Source organism: Prionailurus viverrinus, chromosome B1, assembly GCF_022837055.1.
Source record: "Prionailurus viverrinus isolate Anna chromosome B1, UM_Priviv_1.0, whole genome shotgun sequence".
NCBI lineage: Eukaryota > Metazoa > Chordata > Mammalia > Carnivora > Felidae > Prionailurus > Prionailurus viverrinus.
In genome coordinates, this window is record NC_062564.1 from 146,866,045 (window position 1) to 146,893,919 (window position 27,875).

At 36.1% G+C, this 27,875-nt stretch overlaps 1 protein-coding gene across 3 annotated transcripts in view; it reads right to left on the reverse strand.

Moving 5' to 3' along the window:
• ALB (albumin) overlaps positions 1–27,875 on the reverse strand; it is a 124,059-nt gene that overhangs the window by 67,057 nt on the left and 29,127 nt on the right. Inside the window, exon 1 of one of the 3 annotated variants that reach the window (XM_047856525.1) lies at positions 10,809–10,852. The exons of the other annotated variants lie outside the window; for them this stretch is intronic. The gene's annotated coding sequence lies outside the window, so the exon portion shown is untranslated. Of the gene's footprint in view, positions 1–10,808; positions 10,853–27,875 lie in introns of those variants that run through there. 3 annotated transcript variants of the gene reach the window in all.

The window sequence follows — 27,875 nt, forward strand, 5'->3', positions numbered from 1 at the left end:
TTTCATGAATTTGAGCCCTGCATCAGGCTGTGTGCTGACATCATGTAGCCTGCCTGGGATTCTGCCTCCTTCCCTCTCTCTCTGCCCCTCCCCCACTCATGTTGTCTCTGTCTCTTTCAAAATAAATAAATAAACTTTAAGGAAAAAAACAAAAACAAAGTCAAAGTTCAACCCACAGAATGGGAGAAAATGTTTGTAAATCGTATATTTGATCTGTATCCAGAACATAAAAAGGACTATTATAACTCAATAATAAAGTTAAATAATGCCAATTTTAAAATGATATACAAGTGATCAGTAAATACATGAAAGGCTGCACATCATTAGTCATCAGGGAAAATTCAAATCAAAACTATAATCAGACACCATTTCACACCCAATAGGATGATCATAATAAAAAGATAGATAATAACAAGTGTTATAAATGATGGAGAGAAATTAGAACTTTCATACATTCCTTGTAGAACTGTAAAATATTGCAGTCACTTCAGAAAACAGTATGGAAGTTCCTCAGATGGTTAAACATAGAATTACTACATGATCTATCAGTTCCATTCCTGGGTATACACCCAAGAGAAATGAAAATATATTCACACAAAAATGTGTGCACAAATGATCATAACAACATTATACAAAATAGCCAAAAAGTGGAAAAACACAAATTTCATCAATTGGTGAATAAATAAACAAAATGTGGTATAGTTATAGAATGACATATTTTTCAGTAATAAAAAGAAATGAAGTGATGATACGTGTCACAACATGAATGAACATTGAAAATATTATGCTGGGTGAAAAAAATAGTCTCAAAGGAACATGTATTGCAGATCACGCTTATAAGAATTGTCAGGAATGGATAAATTGATAGAAACAGACAGTAGATTAACAGCAGCCTAGTCTGGGGAAGATGAGGAGATTGAAGGGTGACAGCTAAGGGATGCAGATGTTTTTTCAGGATAATGAAAATGTTCCAAAATCAACTGCAGTAATGAATCCATAACTGTGAATATACTAGAGGCTCTTGAGAAGTATAGTTTAAATGGGTGAATTGTACAGCATGTGAATTTATCTCAATAAAACCATAAAGAACAAGTTAGTTGTATGTGATGGTCACTTAGAAAAATTTTGCCTTGAACACAGAAGCAGAGATTCACATGCTGATTCTGAGAGAATATCATGAGTCAAATGTGAATGTAAAATATTGCAAGTCTCTAAGCCTCATGGAGCTGCCATTCAGATATGTATTAGAGACATTATTGTTTTCCAAAAATAAGAAAGTTAATGAGCAAACAAAGGAAACATACATAAAGTAGTGAAACTGCTGCAAAACAATACCTTGATGATATTGAAGATACAAGTTCATGCAGATAAGTCATTTCCAGAGACAACTAGAGTTTACTTTCAGGTTCCCTTTGCAATGGGATCAAAGAGGAAATTGAGTCTATATTCTTGAGCCACAAATAAAGCATTGGTAAGCTTGGAGAATTTTCAACTTCTTTAATCAATTTTAAAATTACAACAAATAGAGAGTCAAGAAGTTGTATTACTTCAGGAGAACTCCTTGCTCTTGAATTAATATTTGGAAATCATAAACTGCTAAGAAACACTTTCATTTCAGTGATACATTAATGATGTAGCATGTAATACCTTAATGATGAAGAATTGCTTTTGAAAAATATTCAGTTTTACTTGGAAGAACCATTCAAGAATTCAAGGCAGAAGTTACAAGGAATATTCTGAGTAGATATGTAGAATATTTATATATAACAATAGATTAAGTAATATAGTATATATAATGAAATTTAAGGTAAATTCCATACTTATGTTATTTTTTTAGGTTGCCATACCTAAAAATAGATATATACTTAATGAAGGCAAGAGATCCAGAAAGGAAGAGAAGGGCTGGGGGAGATGAGATTGAAGGGGTGATGTCTGAGGATACATACATGGATTAAGACATATACATGAATATATATATTACGTTTATTCACTTTATGTTAAATTTAATTGGAAGTCATTGCTTTTTAAATTTTAAGTATGAACTGATATTCAGTTATTAAAGATTTTGCAATCTAAAGCTCTTTAGCTATAATGCTGCAGTCACAAAAATCCAAGTCTCTCAGGGGCTCACAACAACAAAGATGTCATCTTACTTGTCATTTGGGAGTTAGCTCTGTGCTCCACATTCTCTCTCCTTCAAGATCCAGGTAGAGAAGGGGCCTCTGTGTGAAGTTTTGTCATTGTTATGGCAGAGGGAAAGGGGAGAGAGCAGAACCTAGGATAGCTCTCATACCTTTGGATCAGCAGTGGCACACATAACTTCTGCTTCTGTCCCATTGACCAATGCATGCTTCCGGTGATACCTGATATCACTGAGCTGAGCATAATCTTTCCACAGTAAGGGCACTGCTGGTCACATGACTGTGCCTGACATCACAGGATAGGGAATCATCGACTTGTCACAGAAAGAAGCAGCAAATATGTAAAAACAATAGTCTACCACCACAAATCATAGAAGCTGAAGAAAACCTTAGAGATCATCTGTTTCATCTCATTCAATCTCATTGGTGGATGAAAAGTGGGAGGCCCAGAAAGGGAAAAGTGATTTCCTTAGCTATGTAACTAGCTGAGGCCAAATCTCTGATAATCTCTCCCTATAGTAGGATTCACCTTTTCGTTTACATGAACAATCTATAAATGAAAAATGAATAGTGGGTAGACCCAACTATGAACCTGTACAATAGAAAAAGAGATGCCAAGAGTAACCAGCAAATTCAAATTTATTCTACTACCGATAAGTATCTTTTATATCCAACAGGGTACTTAACTAGAAGAAGAGAAACGACTTCTATTTATTTTTAGATACAAGTCAGGTCTCAAAAATTATGGAGAAAATGTTATTAATTCAGATTAAACTTTAAAGTGTATTGTGTCACACCATGTTGTGAATAGCAGAAAAAATAAATAGTCTTTCCGTATTTGTAAATTATTATCTGATTCAGTAAAGAAGTCCCACATGATTGAAAAACAAATGAAGTTCTGACATCAGTCTTTGGGTTTTTTTTCTCTTACTTGCTAAGGTATGTGAAAGTGTCAACCGATGTCATGTTGTAACCACACCTACTCATCAGTTGCAACCATAGAGCAGCTTGCATATAAGAGTTTGGTAAAAGTCAGTGAAAGAATTCTGAAAATCAAATGGCTATATAAAACTCACAGTAAAAAACATATATTTTATTATTATTTATAAATCATGTGCTATCCATCCTTTATGTCAATAAACTTCATAATAAACTTATGAATATGTATATATAATTTTTTCAGAGAGCTCAGCAAGCACTGAGAATACAGAAAGCTTCTGATATTCATCATTCTTTTTATGCTCATACATTTAAGAACCTGCAAAGTGTTAAAGATCTGTTTCTAATTCTTATGGCAAGTGCAAAAAATGTAGCCTCCTTAAGGGATTAAAACCCAACAAGGACAGGGGTGCCTGAGTGGCTCAGTCAGTTAAGCATCATACTCTTGGTTTCAGCTCAGGTCATGATTTCACAGTTGCAGGGTTTGGGTCCACGTGGAGCCTTGAGTGGGGCACTAACAGTGCGGAGCCTGCTTAGGATTCTTTCTTTCCCTCTCTCTGCCCCTATTCAGCTCATGCGAGTGTGCTCTCTCTCTCTCTTTCTCTCTCTCAAAATAAATAAATAAATCTTAAAAAATCCAACAGAGGAAGTAATTAGCATAAATATAACTATCATGCAAAGCAGTATGAGCAGCCAAAAAGAGTAGCAAAAGTAGGGGCGCCTGGGTGGCTTAGTTGGTTGAGCATCTCACTTCTGCTCAAGTCATGACCTCGTGGTTCATGAGTTCAAGCCCCACGTCAGGGCTCTGTGCTGACAGCTCAGAGACTGGAGCCTGCTTCAAATTCTGTGTCTCCCTCTCTCTCTCTGCCCCTACGCCCAGCCCAGGTGCACTCTGTCTCTCTCTGTCTCTCAAAAATGAATAAACATTAAAAAAAAAAAGAATGTCATTTCCTCAAGTCATACACAAAATTAAAAAAAAAAGATTAGTAAAAGTAGCAATGAAGCAATGTTCTAATGTACTTTTACTAGAAACTTCAAATCTAGAATTAGAAATTAGAGTTATATACATTCCTAGTCATGAGAAAAGCTTTATTACAAACTAATAATTAGAATTAGTGCTTATCACAGTGTCTTGTGCATAGTAAATGACCGACATATGTCTCTTGAATTGTGCTAAAGGTAAATGTGCCAGAAAAAAATGAAATGAAATGAAATGAAATGAAATGAAATGAAATAAAATAAAATAAAATAAAATAAAATAAAATAAAATGAAAATCTGCAAAGCAACAGAGATTGCCACATATTGGGTTTAAGAAGAGGTCTACTGATGGGCGGCTGGGTGGCTCAGCCAGTTAAGTATCCAACTTTTGATTTCATCTCAGGTTGTGATTTCACAATTTAGTGAGTTTGAGCCTGTATGGGGCCTCTGCACTGAAAGCAAAGAGCCTGTTTGAGATTCTCCCTCTTTCTCTGCCCCTCCCCGCTTGCACTTTCTCTGTCTCTCTCAAAATAAATAAATAAACTTAGAAGAAGAAGAAGAAGAAGCCTAGTGATAATTAGGCAGTATAGCAGCAAGAGGCATGGAGGGGAGATGATACCCTAATAAGCACACCCAGGTAAGACAGATGCTAGAACCAACTAATCTGGAAGGGCTTAGGTATTTGGCATCCTCAGAGATTCTGGAACTGGGTTCTAACCTTGAACAGTTTCCTCAAAAAAGCAGGCTTGAGGAGAGATAGAGATAAATTAATTTGTCTGGCCCCCCATTTGAAGTTACACTGAAAGAGAAACTTCAGGCTTTTTTTCAGGGCTTCCAGTTTTATATGCTTCATGACATTTCAGGGGTCTCCCAGACTCTCCCTTTAATATAGTCTCACCTCAGGGGCACCTGGGTGGCTCCGCTGATTAAGCATCTGACTCTCAATTTTGGCTCAGGTCATGATCTCAGGGTTGTGAGACTGAGCCCCATATCCGACTCCATGCTCAGCATGGAGCCTACTACCTCTCTCTCCCTCTACCTCTCCCCATCTAGAAAAAAAAAAGGGCATATATATATAGAGAGAGAGAGAGAAAGAGAGAGAGAGAGAGCCCCACCTCTCACAGATACTCTTAAAACCCACAGATAAAGAATAGCTTTTAAATGCAGATAGTCGGTTGAAATTCAAATTAGCTTCACAATGAACATAGCCAGACAGCAAATTAAGTGTCAATGATAGATTCTAAGATTTGTCCTAGTTTTGATGGGATGAATAAAGAGAAGAAATCTTGAAAATCTGAAGAAGGAAAAAGACTGCAAAAAGAGAAATCTGGGAACAAGACAAAACTTTTAGCCTTTACATTTTGACCTCAAGAAAAAAAAAATTGTGAGCACTAGGTGTTGTATGTAAGTGATGAGTCACTAAATTCTACATCTGAAGCTAATATTGCACTGTATGTTAAGTAGCTAGAATTTAAATAAACTACAAGTGAACCAAAAGAAATTGTAGACTGTTATTTTACAACATAATTACAATGTTATTATAGTATAGGTTTCATAAAGATTTTTTGGTTTTTATCATGTTTAAGCTGAGGAGGCTTCCTAGGAATTTAATTTAAGGTATCAAAATGAGTAGATTGATTTTGTTTCCTTGATTTCCACAACAGAATGACATATTTATTGTTCTTTTTTATGATATGATACGTGGAAATAAGATGCCATCATATGTAGAGTCTACTGCACTTAAAAGATTAACATACAGGGGAACCTGGGTGGCTCAGTTGGTTGAGTGCCCAACTCTTGATTTCGGCTCAGGTCATGATCTCTTGGTTCATGAGATTGAGCCCTGCATCCAGCTAGACGCTGACAGCTCAGAGCCTGCTTGGGATTCTCTCTCTCCCTCTCTCTGCCCCTCCCCTACTCAAGCTCTCTCGTCCTCTCAAAATAAATAAGTAAATACACATTTAAAAAAATAAATAAAAGATTAACTTACACAAACAACAGAATTTAACTTGTTAAAATGAATAATAAAAATGGCCTTGACAGTTTAAAAAAACAAAAAAGTAAAAGTACTATATATTAAAATGCATAGGATAAACTCAGTGCATCTGGAGGGAAATTTAAAACTTTAACTGTATTCATGAGGGCTGGGAAAAGAGGAGAAGGGGATTTAAATTTGTTAAGTAAATATTCAAATTAGAGAGAAGAGAGAGAAAACCCAACAAAATAGCTCCAGGAAGGAGCTATTCCCCCACACTAAAGAAATAGCAAAGAAACAATTAAAAAGAATAGAAAATCTGAAAGCTAGTTTTGAAAAGGCTAATAAAATAAGTAAGTTTTTGGCAATCAAGGGGAAAAGATCAAAGAAAGAAGTCACAAAAGCCATGTATTAGGAATAGGTGAAGAGGAAATCCTTAAAATCACAAAGTAATAGTATGCCATTACTTTTTATGTATTCCATATTTCAATAGATAGTATCCATATGATTCTAAACTCAAAATACTCCAAGTATATATGGTAAAAATTCTCTTCCCCACCATATCCTCCAACTACCCTGCATCTTTCCCAAAAGCATCTTAACATTTGTCATTTATTCATGAATGCTTCCAAGGACATTTTACTCATTTACAGATTAATATAAATATGATTTCTCTTACCCCTTTTCTCACACATAAAATAAATTAAAGTGTTGTGGTTTAAAGGATTCTTCAGGACAAAATTTACAGGCATGCTTCACAAAACTTTAGAGAAACAGATCATTCCAATCCTATACAAGTTGTTTCAGATCATAGAAAATAGGGAGAATTACACACTGACACCAATGTGGATTGGTTCATTCAATACCTATTTCACCTCCTTAGAAACCATATAAAACATTGCATTTTCTCAGAATCTCTCTTGCTTAAATTCCAGATGTGATTCAGTCTCTGCTGTGTAACTTAACCCATATGAAACTTCAATTTGAAAGAGAATCAAATGGGAAGGGAGGCAGGGTCGTGGTATCTACTAGGCTGCAAGTGTATCATGACAAACCCAGAGCTGGTTCCTGAGCCAGTAGCTAGCAGCAGTGCCCTAACCGCAGATGACTTCATGACTAGCAGGAAGTAATGTGATTCTGGAACTGGCAATAGAAAAGTCTCTGGATCCCACCTGATGGGTAACTTCCTACATCATTGGCTTCCTGATTATAGCAGAGATGGCAGGCATAATTTTTCAAATTTTTTAAATTCTTGATTGCATCACTGGCATTATCTATCTTGATGACCCAGTTCTACAATATGGATTTGGGTGTAATTCCTAAAAATTCAGGTAAAAGTCCCCTTCAGCTCTAGTGATATATCTCTAAGTAAGCCATGTAACATCCTATAGGATAAATCCCTTTTTGTGTAGCAGAGAATCTGTTGTCTTAAACTGAACACAAACTAATATACTACTCAATTTACCTTATTTTTATTTTTTTTAATGTTTAGTTTGAGAGAGAGAGAGAGAGAGAGAGAGAGAGAGAGAGAGAGCAGGGGAGGGGCAGAGAAAGAGGGGGAGAGAGAATCCCAAGCAGGCTCTGCACTGTCAGCACCGAACCTGACACGGGTTTTGAACCCACGAACTGTGAGACCATGACCTGAGCCAAAACCAAGAGTCAAATGCTTAACTTACTGAGCCACCCAGGTGCTCCAACAATTTACCTTAAAACTAAAACTGGACAAGGACAATACAAGAATGGAATACTGTATGTGAATGCCATTTTAAATACAGGTGCAGAATCCTAAATAAAAAGTTAACAAATCACATTCAGCACTGAACAAATAGAGATAGAGGTGGCCAAGTGGGGTTTATTCCAGGAACTCGAAAATGACTCAGCCTCAGAAAACCAATTAATGTGATTCACCACATTAACAGATTAAAGAAATAACTTATGATTGTTCCAATTAACGAAAAAATGCATTAGAAAAAGTCAATACACATTCATGATTTTTAACAGTAACACCAAAAATAGAAGAAAATGTGCTTAACTAAAAGTCATTTTTTAAAAACCTTCTACAAACATCATACTTAGTGAAAAATAAGAAATTTTATTTTTAGAATAATAATACAGAGATGCCAACTAAAGCCCCTGCTTTTCAAAAATGTAATAAGTTCTCAGAAAATGCAGTTAGAGAATAAAAACACGTAAAAATTATAAAGAAAGGATTTTATCCATATTCTTATTAGTCCTCATTGTGTAGCATTGTGTAACTTTCATAAACAGCATCAATCACCTCTGCCAACACCCAAACTTCCTTTTTATTTGTCTAGTGGCATGAATTGCCCAAATGGCCAGTTGGTTCTGCGCACTTTTTTTTTAAAGTTTATTTATTAATTTTGAGAGAGAGAAAGAGAGGGAGCATGCACAAGTTGGGGAGATTCAGAGAGAGTGGGGGAGAGAGAATCCTAAGCAGCCTCCATGCTGTCAGCCTGCTCAATGTGGGGCTCAATCTCCTGAACCTCAAGATCATGACCTGAGCCAATACCAAGAGTTCGATGCTTAACCAACCGAGCCATCCAGGCACCCGGGATCTGTGCACTTTCAATTCAATTAAACTTTGTTAATGTTCTCTGATGAAACCATTTATTTTAGGTATTAAGTCTTCTAAACTAGTAAGAACTAGTGTTCTGAAGACAAGATGCAAAAAATTTTATAAGTACAGCATTGGGTATAATTTTGTGAACCACCACTTCAAAAACATTGCTTCTCAAATTTGTGCATTCTGGCTGTGAGAAAAACTGCACCACATGCTGGTTGCAGGTTTCAAGCACATAATGCCTCATATGAGACAACATCCTAGCCTCTCAAGGTATTGCATTCCCTCCTAGCACTATAAGTTGATATTTAGAAGTACATTTTGACAACGTAGAAGGTGAATGGTAAGGGATAAACTATTAACTATAAAAATCAGTTCCTTGGAGTCAGTGCTGTGTGGAATACAGTGACCATAAATAAGACAATCAGAGACTCCATGCAATAGTGGTGCTAACAAAAGCATGGCAGGCCAAGAAATCTGATCTATACTCTTTCTAAAGACCTGCCCTCCACCTACTCTACTCCAGTTTATGGTATTATAGCAGAAAGATGCTAGTGGTGGCCCTCATGATCCTCACCTCCTTGTATTCATGCCTTTCTATAATTCCCTCCCCTGAGTGTGGGCAGGACCTGTGACTTGGTTCTAAGCAACATACTATAGCAAAGGTAATGGGATGTCATTCCTGTGATTATATTATATGGTAGAAGGTGATGGATCTCATTTTTGTGATTACATCATGTTATTAAAGACTCCAGCTTAACACACTAAAGTTAGAGATTCTCCTTGCAGGTCGGACTGGCTACATAATTTGTGGGGCTCGATACGTAAGCAAAATGCAGGACTTTTTATTCAAAAATTGTTAAGAATTTCAAAACTGCTACAGAAGAACATTAAACCAAGTGTGGGGCATTGTAACCACAGGACATCTGTGACTGCGTAGAATACAAACTCATAAAACCAGCTCTGCTTGTGGTTTGATGAAATAAGTGCCCATGTTCATGAAGACTGTATATCAAGGAAATGTGGACAGCTTCTGGACAACAGTCAGCAAAAAAACAGGGCCCTCAGTCATATAGCCAACAAACTGAATGAGCTTAGAATTGGATTCTTCTCCAATCAAGCTTCCAAATGAGAATACAGTCTGTTCAACACTTTGCTTGCAGCTTTGTGAGACCCTGAGCAAAGGACCCAGTTATGTCATATGCAAATTTATGACCCATGGAAACTGTGAAATAATAAATGTGTGTTGCTACAAACTGTTAATTTGGTGATAATTTTTATGGAGCAATAGAAAACTAGTGGATTTATGACATAAAAGGTTGAGGATAAGTTGTTCTGCTGCTGTTGGTAAATTAGGATTAAGTAATGGTGAACAAATCACCCTACAGAAGTAAACACTGACATTGTTAAGTCCATATATAGTCTCTATTCCTACAGGATGGCCATTTTATCCATGAGCCTATTAAAAAAGTAATGATGTGTCTATGGAAAGAGGTTGACCCACAGTTAAAGGAATTGTCATTTTGTCCATCTGATCAAGATACTCCTCTATGGTAAGGGCTTTTTGATGAGCATTGATTCAGGACAATACTCTTCTGTTTTAGTTCCATTAAAAAGGGTCTATCCATGTATTTTCCTTCTCAAACCCCCTTGTTTCTAAGATTATACTCTTCTTTCTTCCAGTTCCATTAGCCAATGACCATGAGTAAGTCTGGATTTGTGGCTGATAACACACCTTTCATAAAAATTGGAAAATGATCTGAAATACTAAAAATTACACCCATTGGTCCTTAAGGGCCAACCATGAATGAGGTTGTAAGGCAGTAACAGTTGCACTTCCCCTCGGCACCAACAAATCATTTAGATGAATCTATTAATTAGAGTCAAGTATGTAGGTAATAAAGAATTTCCTGTGAGTCCCTAGATGAAGCTGAGGGAGAAATGACAGTGTTGTAGAAGTTGCATAGTCAGAATGTGGGTCTTCTGCAAGTTACTTGTGCCTCTAGACATTCTTAGGTATGGTTCCATGTATATTACTTCCGTTAGATGATGGAATACTGGTGGACATGACCAACTTTTTGTTTATTTTGATTTTAAAATATGTTGTTCATCATTGGCAGCTCCAATAAATACTTACTTGGTCTCATGGAAAACAATTTACTGTCTACCATTATTGTAATCATTCCAATTTACCTCTATTGATTGAGTGCTTCTAATTAGCTTCTGCCAATCTACAATCTCTTCATCCTCACTGAAATGAGGAGAGTATGCTGGAATTCTCCTCTACAATGTATTTCTCAAGGACTTGGTGAAGGGGTTGTCTTCTGGATCCATTTCAGTAATATAGCTAGGAATGAGGAAAGCAGAATGTATATAACAAATTAATCCAATATTTCCACCTCCTAAATCTTTTAATTCTTTTCTCCTTTCTTCTTTGTGGTATGTCAATTTCTCTTAATATGAGATATTGTCTAGATTTAAGTCAACCAAAAAATAAAACAACTAAAACTGCTCTCAGATGTTTAAGCTAGTACATTGGAAGTCAAATTACTCATAAGAATACCTGTATAGGTAAACTCAGTTAAATCTGAAACTTTAGTCTTCCTTTTTATTGGTCTAGAATGCTCAGATTCCATGCTGATATGTATTGGTCATATTTCTTGTAGCTAATTTTAAACTTTTGCCATAAGTTAAAATTTTGAAAATGTCATTTTTTTTTTAACTGTTCAGCATATTTAGAAATGCTCCCAGCCTCCTACGGGTACTCATCTATATCAATCAGGATTTTTAGTTGGAAACAAAAAATAACCAAGCTCAACTGATTTAAGCAAAATGGGACATTATTAAAAGGATTTGGGGTAGCTCATGGAATTATTAGGAGGCCTAGACAATTAGAGTCAAGACTTCATCAAACAGCAGTCGTTGCTGCCCACAGTGCAAACAGTTGGCTTGGATATTAAATGCCATTAATAGCATGGGTCCTAGTACTGCTACAAAACTTAATCTTGCTGCAATGACCTACACAGCTGTCCAGAGTTCCTCTCATCTAATGCATGGACTCCCAATTCCAAGTACAGAACCAAGATCACATGTCCACACCCTAGGTCCAAGCAAAGTTAAGAAAGTAAGTACTTGACATTTCAGCATTTTATGGTGGAAAGTACACTCTGTCTCCCATCATATTCATAAAATGGGAAGTTCCCAAAGCATAGGAAGGCAAATTACTTGATGAACAGCCAAAATGAATGATAAATGTCAACTATGGTTAAAATCATGTGTAGATATATGTACTCTACGATCCCCAAATTCTGCTGCTAGAGTTTCTAAAGAAATTCTCATGCATGCCCAAGACAGAAACAAGGATTTTTTTTGAAACAGTGTATATAATAACAAAAATGTGAAAAGAACTCAAAGGCTATTAGAATTAGATCAATAGGTTGTGATATGTAAATTTCAGGTCTTTTTTTTTGTTGTTCAGGTATTGAGAAACTACTGTGTCAGATATAATGCTAAACACTGTGTACAGAGACTGGGGTGGATGAGACATTTACAAGTATGAATTTTTAACAATATTGCCTTTAGGACTGCCCCAATGGAGTGGGAAGATAGACACATAAGTATATCACCAGGACATATGCAACATATCGAAGACTCAAATGGATCATGCACATGGTACGATAATGGTACAGTGAGAAAAATATAATTGCCTGCATAAGTGGGAGAAGTATCACAGAGAAAAAAGATACATATGTAAGTGAGGCCTCAAAATGTCTACAAGAGTATGAAATAAATGAGGAGAGATTCATTCCAGGCAGTAAAAATTTTATTGTAAAGTCACTAAAATTTGTTATATATAGCATAGCTCAGCATACACAAATCAATCAATGTGATATACCACATTCACAAAATGGAGGATAAAAACTATGTGATCATCTCTTTAGATGAAGAAAAAGCATTTGACAAAATTCAACATCCATTCCTGATTTAAATGAATGAAGTAAGTATAGAGGGAATGTACCTCAGCATAATAAAGGCCATAAATGAGATGCCATAGCTAAGATCATATTCAATGGTGAAAAACTGAAAGCTTTACCTCTAAGATCAGGAACAAGATAAGGATGCCCATTTCCACCATTCTTATTCAACATAGTACTAGAAGTCCTAGCCAGAGTAATCAGGCACAACAAAACAAAACAAACAAACAAACAAACAAAAAACACGAAATAAAAGACATCCATTTTGAAAACAAAGAAGTAAACCTGTGTCTGTTTGCAGATGACATATTATTTTTATATGTCAAAAACCCTAAGGACTTTACCAAAAACTATGAGAACTAATAAATGAAGAGTTGAAGGATACTTAATCAGTATACAAAAACCAGTCACTTTTCCATACTCTAACAATGAACTATCAGAAAGAGAAATTGAGAAAATTCCATTTTACAATTGTGTCAAAAAGAATAAAGTACATATGAATAAAGTTAATACGCAAAAGACCTATATACTGAAAGCTATAAAATATTGATAAAATAAATTGAAGAAGACTCAAATAAAAAGATATTACATGTTCATGGATTCAAAAAATTAGTATTTTTAAAATACTAATAATGCTAATACTAATACTATGCTACCAAAGAAATCTGTAGATTCAATCTAATCCCTATCAAACTTCCAATGGCATTTTTCACAGAAATGGAAAAAAACAACCCCAAGATTTGTATGGAACCACAAAACACCTTGAATAGCCAAAGCAATCTTGAACAAGAAGAACAAAGCTGGAGGCATCACACTTCCTGATTTTAAACTATATTACAAAACTATAGCAACCAACGTAGAGTTTGGCATAAAAACAGACACATAGATTAATGAAACAGAAGAGAGCTGAAAAATAAACCCAAACATATGTGGTCAACTAATTTACAACAAAAGGGCTAAGGATACACAATAGGGAAAGAATAGTCTCTTCAGTAAACAGTATTGGGAAAACTGAAGAGACACATGCAAAAGAATGAAACTGTATCTCATCATCATTTTATACATCATTTTTCTGTACACAAAAATTAAGTCAAAATAGATTACAGACTTGAAATAAGACCTGAAACCATTAAACTCCTAAATGAAAATATAAAGGGAAACTCCTTGACATTGGTCTTAACAATGATTTTTTTTTTATTTAACACTGAGAGTGAAGACAATAATAGCAAAAATAAATTAATAGGATTACATCAAACTAAAAAAGCTTATGCAGAGCAAATGAAACCACCAACAAAATGAAAAGACAACCTACAGAAAGGGAAAAATGTTTATAAATCATTTATCTGATAAGGGGTTAATATCTAAAATATATAAAGAACTTATACAACTTAATAGCAAAAAGAAAAAAACAATTAAAAAAATGGGCAGAGGAATGAATAGACATTTTTCTAAAGAAGACATACAGATGGCCAATAGGCACATACATGAAAAGATATTCAACATCACTAACCATCAAGGAAATGCAAATTAAAACCACAGTGAGATATGACCTCACCTGTTAGAATGGTTATCAACAAAAAGCCAAGAAATAACAAGCGTTGGAAAGGAGAGGAAAAAAAGAAACTCCTAATCAATGTTGGTGGAAATCTAAATTGGTGTAGCAAAAAACGGTATGAAGTTCCTCAAGAAATTAAAAATGGAATTACCATATCATCGAGCAATTCCACTTCTAGGTATATATCCAAAAGAAATAAAAACAGGTTATTGAAGAGATATCTGCACTCCCATGTTCACTGTGGCATTATTCACAATAGCCAAGAAACTTAAACTGTCCATCAATGAATGAATAAAGAAAATGTGTTGTGTGTGCCTATGTATTACATTTATGTATATATGTAAATACACATACATACCACATAATACACACACAATGTATACAATTGTGTATATATAAAAAAATATATACATATATGTGTGTAAATATATGCATAAATTTGTGTGTGTGTGTGTGTGTGTGTGTGTGTATATATATATATATATATATGCTATGGGCTGTCATTCCGCCATGAGAAAGAAAGAAATCCTGCCATTTGTGATAACACAGATGGACCTTGAGAACGTCGTGCAAAGTGAGATAAGCCAGACAGAGCAAAACAAATACTGCGTGCAATTACTTATAAATAAATTCCCAAAAAGTCAAACTCATATAAACAGAGTAGAAAAGTGGTTGCTTGTGACTGGGGTGTGGGGCAAATGAGGAGAAGTTGGTACACACTTCCAGCAGTAAGATGAATAAGGTCTGAGGATCCAATGTAAAACATGGTGACTCTAGTTGATAAGACTATGTTTTATAACTGAAATTTGCTGAGAGAGTGGAACCTAAATGTTCTAAAAATAAATAAATAAGGTGATGGATATGATTAACTAGATGGAAATAATCCTTTCACAATCTATACATTTATCAAATCACCACAATATACATTTTAAATATCTTACTATGTTATTTAATTATGCTTCAATAAAGTGTATATTTTTAAAAATAAAAAATAAAATAATAATGAAGTTGAATTACTTTTCTACCTTAAACTTTTTAAAGTTTTTTTTAAAGCTTTTGAAAATGTTGCCATCTAGTGGTGTCAAACTTTTTTAAAAAGTTAGTAATTAGTAAATCCTTCAATTATGTTTCTTAGGAAAGTTTGCTTTAGCATTTTTCAAAGAAATGTTATACTTGTGCCTCTGCTTTAAGAGAAAGCACTCTGGATTTAGGATACTGGGTTTTAGAATTTGGCTTCTGAGTGATCACAGGCAAGCTGCTTAATTTCTCTATAAATGCATGTGATAATAGTACCTACCTCCCAGGATTGTTAAAGAGAATTAATGAGAAAATCCTTATAAAGTTATTTAGTGCAGGCTTTGGCTCATAGTATACACTCAATAAGTAGTAATTGTTATATTGCTCAATGGGAAAAGAGTTGCAATCTTTCAGTGGCATTGAAGTTTGAGTGATACAGAGCTTAGAACTATGGGACTTTATATTGTCAATTCTGACCAGAGTATTACACTTCTTTCTGGGAGTAGTAGAAACATTGTTTTGGTATGTGGTTGCTATGTAGATGGCAGGCATTAATGACTAGTATTATCTAACTTTGAAAGATCCCTGAATCAACTATGATTGTGATTTACTGTTAAAATGTTTATAATTTGCCCCTGATTTGGTCTGTTAGCTATTCTACAAGAAAATACAAATCTTTCTAGGAGAGCATGAATGGAAGTAAGAGAAAGACAGCTTCACTAGTTGGCTAAAAAAATTGAGTCTCATAGAAGATGCAGTCAGCCCTAAAACTGCCTGTCAAGAAGGCAAGGCAGATGGAAATGGTCCTCTCTATTTATGACATCCGTTCAGCTCCAGTATTGCTATGATTTATTTTATTCTTCAAGGCAGTCCTTGAATCTTACTTTAACTTGATTTCACCTGTCCGGTGAAGCATAAACAGTGCGATTTTAAAAATGCTTTTGACAGAAATGTCTCCTGAGATCTCCAAAGATACGATGACAAAATGTTAGTCAGATGACACCACTATTGAGAATTTACAGTTAGGCATCTAGCAATATTCATAATTTTAGTTAGTGGACTGGAGTCAGTCTGGAGGGAAAAATATGCTGCAAGACTGTGTCACAAACACCCCTTCTCCAATATTTTAATCAAAAACTGGGATGAATAAGGCATGCTTTGTTTAAGTTGCAGAAAATTCTGGATGGGCTGATGTGGTAGAAAGCTTGTAAGATGGCCCCAAGGATTCTTACCTCTTGGTATTCACACCTTCATGTAATCCCCTCTCCTTGTGTGTGAACTGGTCCTAATCACTCATTTCTATAAATGTAATAGAACAGAAGTGATGGGAGTCACTTATAAAATCAGATTACAAAGAGATTATGGCTTCCATTTTGCATGTTCTTTCTTGTTCTCTTGCTAACTTGCTGTGATGGAATCGAGCTGCCTTATGGAGAGGTCCATGTGGCAAGGAACTGAGAGAGACCTCTGGCCAACAGCTAGTGAGGAGTTGAAACATTCAGTCCAATAGCCCACGAGGAACTGAATTCTGCCAATACCCACGTGAGTGAGCTCAGAACCAGGTCCTCTCTAAGTTGAGGCTTCAGATGGGACTGCAGCCCAGACAGCACCTGAATCCTGGTGAGGGCCTTTGAGGCAGAGGTACCCAGATAACCCAAGCCCTGGATTCTTGACCCACAGAAACAGGGAGATAATAATGTTTCATATTTTTAGCCACTAAGTGAGCTGATTTGCAATACAGCAATATAACCATGAGGTCAGCAAACTACAGCCTGTGGTCAAAGCTGATCTGAGGTCTGCCATTGTATGGCCTTTGAGCTAAGAATGCTCTTTACATTCAAAAGATTCCTTACTTCTTTTCTCTTTCTTTCTCTCTTATTTTCTTTCTTTCAGTCTTTCTTTCTTCCAACATGTAACAAAGACCCCTGGCCCACAAGGCCTAAAATATTCACAATCTAGAGTTTACAGATACAGATAAAGCTTGCCAACCCCTGCAGTAAATGATATGACTGATAATAGAATAAAGATTCAGAATGATTACCTTAACAGACTAGAATAAAGAAGTGAAGGGGCGCCTGGGCGGTTCAGTTGGTTAAGCATCCGACTTCAGCCCAGGTCATGATCTCGTGGTTCATGAGTTTGAGCCCCACATCGGGCTCTGTGCTGACAGCTCGGAGCTGGAGCCTGCTTCAGATTCTGTGTCTCCCTCTCTCTCTGGCCCTTCCCCTCTCAAGCTCTGTCTCTGTCTCTGTCTCTCTCAGAAATAAATAGACATTAAAAAAATTTTTTTAAAGAATTTAGAATAAAGAAGTGAGGTAAATGAGATAAAATTTGGCTGTAGTTCACACAATGTTCTGCTCTTAAGTTCAAAATTTCAATCTCAGAAACATAGGATAATGACTATGTGAAAAGTATGAGAGGATTTTAGTAGGTCCTGCACTCACAAAGAGCTAAAATATAAAATGGATGCTTAAAAATGGTTAATATATGGGTGCCTGGGTGGCTCAGTCAGTTAAGCATCTGACTTCAGCTCAGGTCATGATCTCATGGTACATGGGTTCAAGCCTTGCATCGGGCTCTGTGCTGACAGCTTGAAGCCTAGAGAGCCTGCTTCAGACTCTGTGTGCCTCTCTTTCTCTGCCTCTCCCCCACTTGCTCTCTGTCTCTCAAAAAAATAAACATTAAAAAAAATTTTTTAATGGTTAATAGAATCCAATACTGCATTTACATAAATATAAATCCAGTTCATAAAGAAATACAACCTCAAGACTACTCTACATTAGTCAGAACACATGTAGAGTATGTCAATAGAGATCTTTGAAAAACTATTTTGAGACAATGGAAAAGGCTTTTGTATTTAGTTTTATAGAAAAGGCTTTTAAATTTATTTCTTTAAAATAATTGCAAGATACAACTTTTTAAACCAACATGATAGTGGAATCACTAGTGTTCAAAATTATGTATTTTATCTGTATTAATCTCACTCCATATTTTTTACTCAATTCTTCCTTTGATGTCTACTTGTGTTGAATAACATGTTTATATTTGGCTTCCTCCTGTCTTTCCGTGTATTCCAAAAGGAGTAGAGGGGAAGGGAAAGACATCTAAGAATATACCTGTGTTTGTGGGAGATGGCTGGCATATTTAAGAGTATTGTATTTTATGGTGAGGATGTGGAGAAAAAAGGAAACCTCGTGCACTGTTGGTGGGAATGTAAGTTGGTACAGTCACTGTGGAAAACAGTATGGATGTTCCTCAGAAAATTGAAAATAGAAATACTATATGATCCAGTAATTCTACTATTGGGTATTAACCCAAAGAGAACAAAAACACTATTTCAAAAAGATGTATGCACCTTTATGTTTACTGCAGCATTATTTAGAAGAGTTAAAATATGGAAGCAACTTAAGTGTCTGTCAATAGACTAATGGATAAGGAAAATGTAGTATACACACACACACACACACTCACAAAAACACACAGAGGAATATTATACAGCTGTTAAAAGGGATGAGACAATGCCATTTGAGACAACATAGATGAACTTGGAGGCTATTATGCTAAGTGAAATAAGTCAGATTGAGAAAGACGAATACTATATGATTCCACTCATAGGTAGAATCTAAAAAAACAAACAAACAAATGAATAAACAAACAAAAAGCAAAATCAGATCTATAAATACAGAAAATAAACTGATGGTTGCCAGAGGAAGTTGAGCAAAATGGGTGCATGGGAGAGGGATATACAGGCTTCCTGTTATGAAACGATAAATCTCAAGAATAAAAAGCACAGCATAAGGAATACAGTCAATGATATTGTAATAATGATACAATGAGACAGATGCTAGCTTCACTTGTGGTGAGCAGAGCATAGTGTATAAACTTGTCAAACCACCTATAAGTTGTACACCTGAAACTAATGTAACATTGTGTGTCAACTATATTCACATTTAAAAAAAAAGAGAATTGTATTTTACAACCTCTTAAAATTGGGTCTATTTCTGTCTCTCTGTGTTTGCATATACTGTATTTTCAGTACTGTACACATCTGTGCTTACAAAAGTATCCCGGAATTTTGAGGTAAACGTCATTGTAGAATAAAATGCACCCAGGAACCAACAAACAAAAAGATAATTTTAAACTAAGTCTAAATTCACATTTATACATGCCATGAATGAGAAGTATAGAGACTAACTAAAAAGGTTTCAGCCTACTTGAATACAAAGTGTTTTAAGTCTGACTGATGATATAATGTATTGGAGAGACTCAACGGACTCCATTCTTTCCTTATTTACAATAAAATCTACTCTCTCCTTGCTTTTCTATAAAGCTACTGCAGTTTATTTTAACTTTATAGTCCATGACTCCTTGTTGTTTACTCTTACCCATGAGAAATTGTTCTGAATGTAGTAAGCAGTGACTGACTCACATCTAGTCAGCTTCCACAGCAGCCAGACGGAGGGCAAGCAGGAGAACTGGTGATAAAAATAGGCTTTGATGCTGAACCCTGCAAAGCAGACTGTGGAGGCACTAACAAAGTTCCTCTTGGGAAGATTATTTCTCCTGCAGAATGAGTGAAAAGGAACTGCTATTTTCACACTGTAGAGGGAGGTGCAGGCTTGCACTGAGCTGATTCAGTGGTGAAAAGAGAAAAGAGAGATTAAAGGAAAAGAATAAACACACAAAGGAAAGGAAAGAATTGGAGTGATAACATTTCTGCTTATTTTCAATCACTATGTGAATGAAATTACTTAAATACTTAAGGTTAAATTTTTAATTTCAAGCCTACATTTGGGTAATGCTTACATTTGACTTTATTTTGTTCTACTAGCCCAATACTTGTAGCCCTTAACAATAAATTTTATTTAATATTTAAATCGTAGATCACGATACTTAAAAAAGAAAAACACCTTTAACTGCTAAGGATGTAGATGGAAATCACCATGTGATAAGCTTCCTAATTATGAGCGTCTGCATAACAAAACTATTTCTTATAGATTTTGACTATGAAAAACTAGCAGATGCAAATATATATTCATTTATATTTATGTCCAGAAAATACTCTTTTTGGTATGAGGTATATAGTTATGTGGCTATTGAATCTTCATATTAAATTTGAGTTTTCTCTGTTACCATGTATTGACCTTAACAGATTCATAGGTAACTTAGAAATGAAAATGCCTCTAAATTTAGCATTGCTTAATATATATTTTATCACTTGATTATTATTAAATATGCTATGATTTATATGATTAAATATCATATTGTTATAAACTGTATATCCATACAATGCAGAACTTTTATTTATTTTTCTCCTGTTTTTATGATGTAAACAAAACAGCAGTTACAGAAAACGAAACATTGGCATGCCCTTCTAATTCAGTCACTGTTTCTTTTCCCTAGTTCCCTTATTATTGTGCCCATATTCATGCATCTTTTAAATTGCTGCTTTCTTAATAGACAAAATGTTATACCTCACCTTTTTCACTTAAAATTATGTTAAAACTGTTTTTCTGCTTGCTGCATGGATTCCTCATCTTAATGTGTAGATAATCAAAGATTTTGTAAAATGAGGTATCACCTGTGGAAGGCTGGCTAACTAGTCATGTCCACAACATTCCACCCACCTTGCGAAAATTTTCACTGTCCCCTCATTTCACAGGCTGGGACACCCAGTTTGTTCCCTGTCCCAGAATTAATTGAATACTGGGATATCAATTCATCCTATCAAACCTGAGAGACATCTGTGATGCTAAAATAGCAATTTATTCATTTACAAGGAGAATTAAGAAGTAAAGGTACAAGCCTATCTCCTTGTGCTTGCTTTGACCTATCACATTCTCTCCCTCCAGGCAAGCTGCATAGGAGGTTGCTTGATTAGAATGGACCACAAACACAGAGTCCCTAATGCAATTAAGTGCCTGTCCCCACAATAGCTTCCAGCACTTCTAAGCAGTATAATAAAGTCCTAAACAGTACTGCATGGGAAGACCTCTTTTGTCTGGAAGACTTCTGCCTTTTTGTCATTTCCACTGGGGAGCAATCCTGTCGTCAACTGACACATTCATTAGGAGTGTCAATAAGTTCACTCTGGTTACAGTTATGTTTTTTGGACCTGGGAGCCATTTTCCGTCTTCTGCCTTGATCCCTTATGCTTTGAGTTTTTTCTGCCTCCTTCTTGCAAAATTATCTTTTTTCTTTAATCTTAGTTATTGAGAAGCACCTCACTGAATATAATATACCCATGTGCCCCAACTATCCCTTCCAAATGGCAGTATAGTATTCCATTGAGTTTCTCTATCGTTAGCCATTTGCTGTTTTTCCTTCCCTATCCTATGAAATTATAATGCGTGCCATTTTTTTTCTTCAGAATTTTTCAAAAGAATAAATTCCTAGGAGTGTTAGAAAATCAAAAGGAGAAGACTATGTAACTTTTTATATTATTGCCTAATTACTTCAGAAAATGGTTTGAGCAATTTATCCTGATGCCAGCAAAATACAGCAATTTCAAAATAATCTCACCATTAGTCATTTAAATTTCTCCAAAATTTTAATATGTTAATAGGAATACAACTATAATATATCACTCTTTGAGACTGAATTTTTAATTTCTACTGAAACCGGTCACTTTTGCATGTCTCATTATTAATTTTTCCTTGTTAAATCAAATTACATTCTTTTTTCATTTTTTTGAGAATTTGATATTTAGGTTATCACTTTCTATGAACTCTTTATATGATACAGATATTGTTTCTGTCAAAAAAGAGGCTAGGGGCGCCTGGGTGGCGCAGTCGGTTGAGCGTCCGACTTCAGCCAGGTCATGATCTCGTGGTCCGTGAGTTTGAGCCCCGCGTCAGCCTCTGGGCTGATGGCTCAGAGCCTGGAGCCTGCTTCCGATTCTGTGTCTCCCTCTCTCTCTGCCCCTCCCCCGTTCATGCTCTGTCTCTCTCTGTCCCAAAAATAAATAAACGTTGAAAAAAAAAAAAGAGGCTAAACTTTCCTAATTTGTTGTTTTAAAATATCCAGGTATGCTCTTCTACATTTTATAAACCTCTTCACGTTGTGTCCTGATCACTCATCATATTTTAATCTTTACTTTTTTGATAAAATCTTCCTCATTCACTTCCCCACTGTTCCGAAATACCTGATTTGTCATATGTTAAATTATTTTTTAATGTTTATTTACTTTTGAGAGAGAGAGACAGACAGGACACACGTGGCAGAGGGACCAGAGAGACGGAGACACAGAATCCAAAGCAGACTCCAGGCTCCGAGCCATCAGCAAGCACAGAGCCCGACCCGAGGCTCGACCTCAGACTGGAAGATCATGACCTGAGCCGCAGTCGGACGCTTAGCCGACTGAGCCACCCAGGAGCCCTGTGGTATGTTAATATAAATTATTACATATAGCTGGTTTTCCTCTCTAGTATTGCTTAGGAAATTTATCGACCATCCTTAGTAAGGAATAAATTCCTGCTGCTCTGGTTGTACCGTATGCAACGTAGAGTTGTCCCTGAAAGAAGCAGCTCCATTGCAAATCAATGCCAAAAAAGCAAAACTTTCTCTGTGAATTTTGATTGAAGCTCATATTAAAAACTGCTATCTGTTCTCTTTGTTCATTATGTTTTAATATGTAGGATCTGTCTCTCACAACTGAAGTAACAAAGGCCTGGATTTCAGTTGTTTCAGAGAATTATTGCCTATCTTTTTGAAGTGTTCTCCACAAAACTCTCAAAAGTGATTTATTTCTATTGAGATTTCCTGGGTTTCTTTTTTTGAATGCATATCATATCACAACATATTATATCACATTATATTATATATTACATAATATGTTTAGTCACTTAAATTCTTTTGCATTTTGGCTTTCATCTCAGTATTATAAGATGGAAACTTAAAACCAATAATTATATGTTAAAATATGCTAAAGATAATATTCCTCAAAGTACAGTAAATTCTCTGTGTTATTTATATCACCTAATCAACACTACAGATTTTTAAAAAATGGATGGAAGGAGGGAATAAAAGAGGGAGCAAGAGAGAATGAAAATAGAATTTATAATTATAGTTGTATAACTTTTTGCAGCATATAAATGAAACATAAATTATATTTCATATATTATTTGTAAATGACTGCTGTTTGCACTTCTAAGATGCAAAGCTCTCTGCCATTTCTGATAATAAATATCACACTTAGACACCCTGCAAGTGTAAGGTATTATTTTGTGTATCTCTCCTTTGTATTCCCAAATTCTAGAAACAGGAATGTATAGGTTTAGATATATATTGCCCAGGGCAACAAAAAGGGCCTTTCAGGTATGCAAAGACAAGTCTTTTCCTGTTAGCCTGGTCTTGTCTGTTTCACTAAAACTCATGTCTATATCTCTAGATTGCCACAATGTTCATCAGCAGTAACACAGTAGTGTATAGGGAAACAGAAAGTGAAAAAAATTTAGAAGAGCAGAAGACTCTGGATTATTGGTTCTGAAATAATTAAGACACTTAAAATATTATTATAATAGGGACATTTGGTTACAATGTCTCACTCTTAGTGTAATGTGTGTAAAAAAGGGGGTTGGGGGTAGGAACAGGGTGGAGAAAGCAGTGGAATGTTGTGATTCTTACACTACCCCTGGGTAAGCCCCAAAACCATGTTTAAAGTTCCTGGTATTCACCTAATGTAGTCAAATTACTTTGGAGGACAATGATTTTTAAGTCTTTACCACCCTCAACAAACATACTTGAAGGTGGAATTTCACACTTAGAGATTACAGCAAAGTTTTCCATTAAGACACTTGGGCCAATACGTGGCTTTGTTTGCAACAGCAAAAAAAAAAAGTATTATTTACCTTATGAACATGGAACCAACAGAAAGTATTAAAAGCTATTGAGAGGGGGGCATCTGGGTGGCTCATTCAGTTAAGCATCTGACTTGATTTCAGCTCAAGTCATAATCTCACAGTTCATGGGTTTGAGCCCCTCAATAGGCTCTGCACTGACAGTGTGGAAACTTCTTGGGATTCTCTCTGTCTCTCTCTCTCTCTCTCTCTCTCTCTCTCTCTCTCATTCCCTCTGTCTCTTTGCCCCTCCCCACATGCATGTACATGCACTCTCTACCTCTGTCTGTCAAAATAAATAAATAAACTTGAAATAAAAGTTATAGATAGTTACAGCGGATTTTATTATTTTGGATTTAATATGCATCCTAAAACCCTAATTGAAAAAAATGTTTTAATAAGAGAAATGTGTCAAAAACATATACATATAAAGAGCTTTGGTAACAGCATGTAACTTGAATTCTCAAAGGATATGACTTGCCCCTAAACACCCTGTAGGAAGTGATTTTCCTAATCTGTTCCTGTTTTTAAAATATAAGATATTAATAGTCACACCATAAACTATCTGAAAAAGATACTTTATTAAATGTATATGACCTTCAATTAAAGGAAACAAAATGTCAGCCTTTAGATTTTATGCACTATTGCATAATTTTCCCATTAATAGTTTCATCCTGCCTTTTTCTAAATGTTCTAACTTCAAGATGAAGGTTGAGTTAGAAGGCACAGAGTAGAAGTTGCACAAACTGTTGCCAACCTAATCTTTTAAAAAGTGTTTTCAACAATGAATCTCTATTCCCAACCACCTCTCATCGAAACTACTTCTCAGAATCCTAGAGTTTCCAAAACCTGGACCTAACTTTTCTACTTTATTCCCAATAAAGTAGTGCTCAGTGCTCTTCTTTTCTTCCAGTTGGGCCTATTAAATTCATTCATTCAATAAATATTTGTTGAGCATTTATCATGTGGCAGGCATCAAACCATAATGTAGTGGTAGCGCAGACTCCAGAATCAAACCACATTAAAATACAAACTAAAATACCACCTACTATGAGATTCTTTAACCTCCATTTGCCTCTGTTTCCTTATCTGTCAAAAAAGGGTATTATAGTATCATAAGTTTTTTGTAAAGATTAAAGGATATAATACATGTCAAGTACATAGAACAGTTCTTGGCACATAGTAAGCCCTCAATAGACATTAGGTGTTAGGGGCACCTGGGTGGCTCAGTCAGTTGAGTGTCCAACTTCAGCTCAGGTCATGATCTCATGGTTCATGAGTTTGAGCCCCACGTCAGGCTCTTTGTTGATAGCTCAGAGCCAGGAGCCTGCTTAGGATTCTGTGTCTCCCTTTCTCTCTGCCCCTCCCCCTGCTCTCACACACACATTCTCTCTCTCTCTCTCTCTCTCTCTCTCTCTCTCTTTCTCTCTGTCTCAAAAATAAATATTTTAAAAAAATTAGAAAAAAACATTAGGTGTTATTAGAGAGTGCATAGTATTTAAGAAAAACAAAAAATTACAGCAAAATTGATAAGTGCTATTCCAGGGGAAGTACAGGGTGTTATGGCAGGGCTAAACACAAAGCAACTACATTGTCAGGAAAGATTTCTCAGAAGAAGTGACATTGAACATGAGTCCTGAAATATAAGTTGGAGTAAGCATAAAGGAGTGGTCTAGGCAAGGAGAGCTATACATGGAAAGGTCCAGGAGCACATTAACATGGTACTTTAGAGACACTGAGTGAGATTCAGTTGGGGGGTAGGGTGGCAGGATCCAGGTCCAGAGTCTTAAAGACAATTTCAACTTTAGACCAAGAATAATGAGAAGCAATTTGGGGAACTTTAGGAAGAAAGGCAATGTGACCATATTTGGGTCTGAAAATAAATAGCTGCAGCCTGGAGAATAGATTGGAGGAAAAAAGGGAGAACAGGATCAAAGACTAGATAAAAAGCGTAGTCCTTGCAAAGTCTTTCTTTACTGCTTGAGCTCTCATTGATCACCACTGATCACTTTCTTTCTTCTAGACTCCAAAGCACTTTTTTTTTTTTTTTTACTGTGGCAGTATGCCTTTAATCCATAGGCTTACCACAGTGTTAATATCCGAGAGGAGACAGAATGAGAGAAGAAATAGTCATCTGCCTTTCCAAGCACAGCTCCAAGAAAGACTCACAACTGTACAGATGTTGTAGGTCAGATTCCTAGAAAGTAGTCCCTGAGATTGAGTTTAGTGTATGGGGGGTATTCATGGAAAAAAGGAATACCCATGGGATCGACATTTATGGAAGAAAGGAAAAGGAAGCAGGAGTGAGGAGAGGAAGAAGTCAAGCGACAGCCTCAACCAACCCCTTTGGAACCTTTGGAGCTAGAATGGCCTTTCAGATGGCAAGGGCTTTATACTCCACATCAATCAACTATTGGCTATAGGACTTCTTGTGTGATTCTCTGTAACTGAGGCAATCTCTGAAAGCTATTTATAGATAGTCCCTTCAGCAGCTGAGGCTCAGTCCTACACTGAAAAGGGATTCGGGTGGTGTATCAGAGTGTCACCACATTGGGATAAGATAGCCCGAACTCCTTATTCAAAAAACCTGACCATCAGGTCAGCCCATCAAAATCGTCATCACACTTTACACATGGCCATCTTATCATACCGCCTAGTAGCCATGACCTCCTTCTCAGAATAAAGATGAATTTCCAGTGTAGAGAGACAAGTGAAGAGGACTAAGGGAGGAAAAAGAAGAAGCTGTGTTTGTACTGAGCTCCAAATTTAGCTAGAATATTTTGGGAAAATATGTCCAGGTATATACGTCAGATAAGCAATTGCTGTTGGAGGGCTATTGTCATCAACTAGCTAGAGATACACAATGCTGTGAACTCCTGGAGTACTTAGATACTGAACTTCAACTAAACTGAATATAGCATTCCCCCAGGATATGCATGGGACAACTATTTTACTACCCAATGCTCTCATTCTTGAGGAGATAGATAGATAATTGGTAGATAGATAGATAGATAGCTATACAGATACACACACACACACACACACACACACACACACACACACACTTGACCTATTAAATGGTGTTCTCAACATAGGAAGCAGATATTAACTGTGAATGAAGAGTTGACTGCGCGATCCAGTTTGCATCTGTGGCTCAAATTCAAAAGTGAAAAAGGAATATAATCCACTCTTAGAAGATGTCTATGTCCCTTAGAATACCATAAATGAAATATCTGTGACAATCTCTCAACTTTCTTTGATTCTTTTGCTGGGGCCCTTGTACTCTCGAAGAGAAGAGTGAGAAACCCCAATTCTTTTTTTTTTAGAGATAGCATAATTGGGGGAGAGAGGCAGAACAGAAGGGTGGGGAAGAGAGAGAGAGAGAGGGAGAGGAAGAATCTCAAGTAGGCTCCGTGTCACCATGGATCCCAAAGTAGGGACTCAATCCCACACTTTCCCATTGTCCCACTTTCCCACTGAAAGTACTGACAATCCTGGGATCATGACCTGACCAAAATCAAGAGTAAGACGCTCAACCGACTGAGCCACCCAGGCACCCCAAGAAACCCCAATGTCTTCCAGAAACTATTGCAACAGTAAATCTGTGCTGGTATGAGAATGTCCATCCCCAAGACCTTAGGCCAATTCAGAGGAGATGTGCAATCTAATCCACATTTGAGAGAACATTATCAGGAAAATGGTCTTCCAGACCCACTTGGAGCAGTTTAAGTATTTGGTAATACTCTAGCCATTGGGACACTTAGGTAGCTTTTTGATTCCCCATGATCCAGATATGTCAAAAAATGTAGCCTTGTATGACTGCGTTGGTTTTGTGACCCTAGCAGTACTATACCAGCTCATCTCTGAGGAAACTCCA